At 42.3% G+C, this 4,354-nt stretch overlaps 1 pseudogene; it reads right to left on the bottom strand.

Annotated features, from left to right (window-relative positions):
* Positions 1-469: 469 nt before the first annotated feature.
* LOC102252986 overlaps positions 470-4,354 on the bottom strand; it is a 48,812-nt pseudogene continuing 44,927 nt past the window's right edge.

Below are 4,354 nucleotides of genomic sequence, written 5' to 3'. Positions count from 1 at the left end.
TATATATATCTCAAAAAATAATTGTTATGAATAAAAAGATGTGTTATCCAATGACAAATTTAAAATAATCTTTTTTAATAAGACAATTCTTACATCTGAAGTTCTTTATGAAAGTTGTATTTTGTTTCTCAAAGCTTTACTTTAGACATTAGATATCAAAATACCTTATTTTAAACATGTGTTTATTCAACAAATATTTATGCATTGTTTATAACATACCAGGTTCTTACATTGTAGCGGTGGAAAACAGACCAGGAGCATAAATAAGTAAATGATATAGCATATTTGAAGGCACTAGGTCCTATGCAGAAAAGAAAAAGTAAACCAGGTTAAGGTGTGCCAGCAGTGCCAGGATGAAAAGCTGGGCTATAATTTTAAGTGAGATTGCTATGGAAGCCTCATTGTGAAGTCAAGGTGAGTGTTAGCTATTGCAGTTATTGGTGAGAAAATATTCTAAGGGAAGAAATGGCTAAGGCAAAGTTCCAAAGATGGGAGCATACTGGCATGATGCTCCCATACTGGAAATAAAGAAGGTCAGCATGGCTGTGGTAGAGTAACCAGTGGCAAAGCAGTAGAAGATGCGGTCAGAGAAGTAATGGAGGGGCCAGGTCATGTAGGTACTTCGTAGGACTTTTAAGGACTTTGGTTTTGTCTGAGGGAAATGAGAATTTATGAGAGAATTTTGAGCAAAAGCTGCCATGATCAGACTTATGTTTTCAAAGAATATCTTTGAATTCAATGTTGGTGACAAACTGCAGAGGGACAAAGATAGAAGCAGGGAAACCACTTAGAAAGCCATTGTAACTATCCAGGTGAGAGATGATGATAGTTCAGATCCTAGAAGGAGAAAAGGAAGTAGTAAGAAGTAATTATACTACATATATTTGGAGGCTTATCCAAAAAGGATTTCCTGATGACAATAGAGTATGAAGGAAGGAGAGGGCTTGAGGATGACTCTAAAGTTCTAGTCCAAGCAACTTGAAACATGCTATCAGCCAAAATAGGGAAGGCTGCAAATAGAATTTAAAAAAAACAAGATTTCAGTTTTAGGCATGACATGCCTATTAGCCATTCAAATAGAGATGGCAGGTAGGCAGTTGTTTACATGAGCCTGGAGACCTAGAGTGGGGTTTGGTCTGGAGATACAAATTTGGAAGTCTTCAGCATCTAAAAGGTATTTGAAGACATGTGATTAGTGATATTACATAGAGAATCAATATAAATAAAGATGAGAAGAGGACCAAGTCACACACTTCAGTACTCCAGCATCGAGAGACTAAGAGAGCCCTGGCTAGGTGGTCCAGTTGGTTGGAGCATCATCCCATACATCAAAAAGCTGGTGGGTTCAACCCCCAGTTGGGGCACATGTGGGAGGCAACAACTGATGTTTCTCCCTTCCTTCCTCTCTCTCTAAAATCAATTTTAAAATAATGCTTGGATGAGGATTTTTTTTAAAAAAAGAAAGACTGGGAAATGCGGAGGAAATGATGATGGACTATGAGAAGGAACAACCAATAAGGTGGGGAAAAAAATATGATGGGAACTGGAGACCAAGTGAAGGAAATTAAGGAAGATAACATGACCACTGTGATAGGGGTCACATACAATGAGGACTGCAAGTTGATCACTGCTTTTAGTGGTGTGGTGTTCATGGGTGACATTGGTAAGAGCAATTTCAGAGGATTAGGGGGAGTGACAGTTTAACTGGAATGAGTTTAAGAGAGAATGAGAGGCGGAGATTTGGAGATTCTGAAAATAAAGGAATCTTCAAGAATTTTTGAAGTAAAGGGGAGCTAAAAAATAAGAAAATACATATCTAGTGAGAGGAATAGAAGAAAATAATGATTCTGAAAATAAAGGAATCTTCAAGAATTTTTGAAGCAAAGGGGAGCTAAAAAATAAGAAAGTACACATCTAGTGAGAGGAATAGAAGAAAATAAGCAAATAAGTGGCATGGCTTCAGTGTTCAAAAAAAATAGAATGATGGGAAAGCTCTTGTCACTGGATTACATTAATATCTAATATTTAGATATGTTATGTTATTAAGCAAAGTTTTAGACATTACTCACTCTAATAAAATTCTAAAGCTGCTTATATATGTATTAAGAGTCATATAGTTTTCTAGCAAGAAAGAATCTTCAAAATTCTTCAACACTCCAGGCAGGTAAATACATTTGTTACAGAGAGGAATTTGTGACAAACTCAAAATCTAAATTTCTCAGCTCTCAGTATTATCTTTATTGTTCATTGGTGGTATTTTATTTAAAGAAAAATGCAATACTTTTTATGGAATGTATTTGCATATAACATGGAATAAATTAAAGGTATAAATATGTTACCTTGATACATTTATGTATTGTAATATGATCACAGTCGTAGCAACATTTATCCCATTAGATTGCTATAGTACAATATTGTTGTCTATGTTCACTATACTATGCATTAGATCACCATGATTTATTTACTACTTGTTGCAAGTTTGTACCTTTAAACAACATCAATTTTATCCCTCCCTCCTCAATCACCTGGTAACCACCATTTTACTCTGTCTTTTTTGCATTTGGCTTTTATTAGATTCCACATATGATATTGTACAGTATTTGTCTTTCTCTGTCTGACTTATCTCACGATCTCACTTAGCATAATGTACTCAAGGTCCATCCATATTGTTTAAAGTGGCAGGATATCCTCCTTTCTCATGGCTGAATAATTTTCCATTGTGTATATACACTACATCTTTTTTATCCATTCATTTTTGATGACCATTGAGGTTGTTTCCATATCTTGGCTATTGTGAATAATGTTGCAAAAAACATGGGAGTGCTGATTTCTGTCTTTCTGGGTATTCACCCTGTCCTGGAATTGCTGGATTATATGGCAGATATATTTTTAATTTTTTTAAAGAATCTCCATATTATTTTTCATTGTGACTGAATATTGGTTGGACTGATTTACATGCTCACTGACAGTGTGTAATGATTCCCTTTTCACTACAATCTCACCAGCACCTGTCGTTTCTTATTTTCTTAATGACAGCCATTTTAAGTAGTATAATGATATTTCATTGTGGCTTTGATTTGCATTTCCCTGATTAGTGATGCTGAGCATCTTTTTATGTGCCTGTTTACCTTTTTGAAGTCTTCTTTGGAAAAGTGCCTAGATGGTTCTTTTGCCCATGTTTAATCTGATTTTTTGTTGTTATTAGATTGTATGAATTCTTTACATAGTTTGGATATTAACCTCTTATCTGAAATACTAGAGGCCCGGTGCACAAATTCGTGCATGGGTGGGGTTCCTTGGCCTGGCTGGTGATGGGGGCCAATTGGGGTCATCTTGCCCAGTCCCAATCAGGGCCGATCAGGGCCAGCAGGTTGGGGGGAGGGGGGAGACCATGGGAGGTTGGCCAGCCACGGAAGGTTGGCTGTGGGAGCACAGTGACCACCAGGGGGCAGCTCTTGCATTGAGTGTCTGCCCCCTGGTGGTTAGTGTGAATCATAGCTACCAGATAGTTGTCCGGTCTTAACGATCACTTAGGCGCTTATATATACTAGAGGCCCAGTGCACAAATTCGTGCACCGGTGGGGTCCGGCCAGCCCAGTCCCAATCAGCAGATCTGGGCTGGGCCTGTCACGAGGAGACAGCAGGAGGTTGGCCGGCGAGCCTGCCCCGACCAGGGCACGATCAGGACCGGGCCAGCTGTGGAGAAGGGCAGCAGGTGATTGCCCTGTGGGCTCCGCCCTAGCTCTTGCATTGAGTGTCTGCCCCCTGGTGGTTAGTGTGAATCATAGCTACCAGATAGTTGTCCGGTCTTAACGATCACTTAGGCGCTTATATATACTAGAGGCCCAGTGCACAAATTCGTGCACCGGTGGGGTCCGGCCAGCCCAGTCCCAATCAGCAGATCTGGGCTGGGCCTGTCACGAGGAGACAGCAGGAGGTTGGCCGGCAAGCCCGCCCTGACCAGGGCACGATCAGGACCGGGCCGGCTGTGGAGAGGGGCAGCAGGTGATTGCCCTGTGGGCTCCGCCCCCAATTGGGATGGGGGGCCGATTGGGGGCAGGGCCAGCTGTGGGGAAGGGCTGTGGGCCAACCGGCCCCACCCCCAAATGGGGTCAGAGGGCCGATCAGGGGTCAGCGGCCAGGGAAGGGGCCATGGGAGGTTGGCTGGCTGCCACCCTCAATGAGGTGAGAGAGGCCGATCAGGGGTGGGGCCGGCCAGGGGAGAGGCTGTGGACTGATTGGGGTGGTGGTGGCCCATTGGAGGCGGGGCCGGCCGGGGGAGGGGTTGTAGAAGGTTGGCCAGCCAGCCCCGCCCCCAATTGGGGTAGGGGGGGCAATCAGGGGCAGAGCCGCC

The sequence above is a fragment of the Myotis brandtii genome, unplaced genomic scaffold (genome assembly GCF_000412655.1).
Source record: "Myotis brandtii unplaced genomic scaffold, ASM41265v1 scaffold970, whole genome shotgun sequence".
NCBI classification, from domain to species: domain Eukaryota; kingdom Metazoa; phylum Chordata; class Mammalia; order Chiroptera; family Vespertilionidae; genus Myotis; species Myotis brandtii.
The sequence above is the reverse complement of the archived record's forward strand: the minus strand, read 5'-3'. Positions and strand labels throughout refer to the sequence as shown.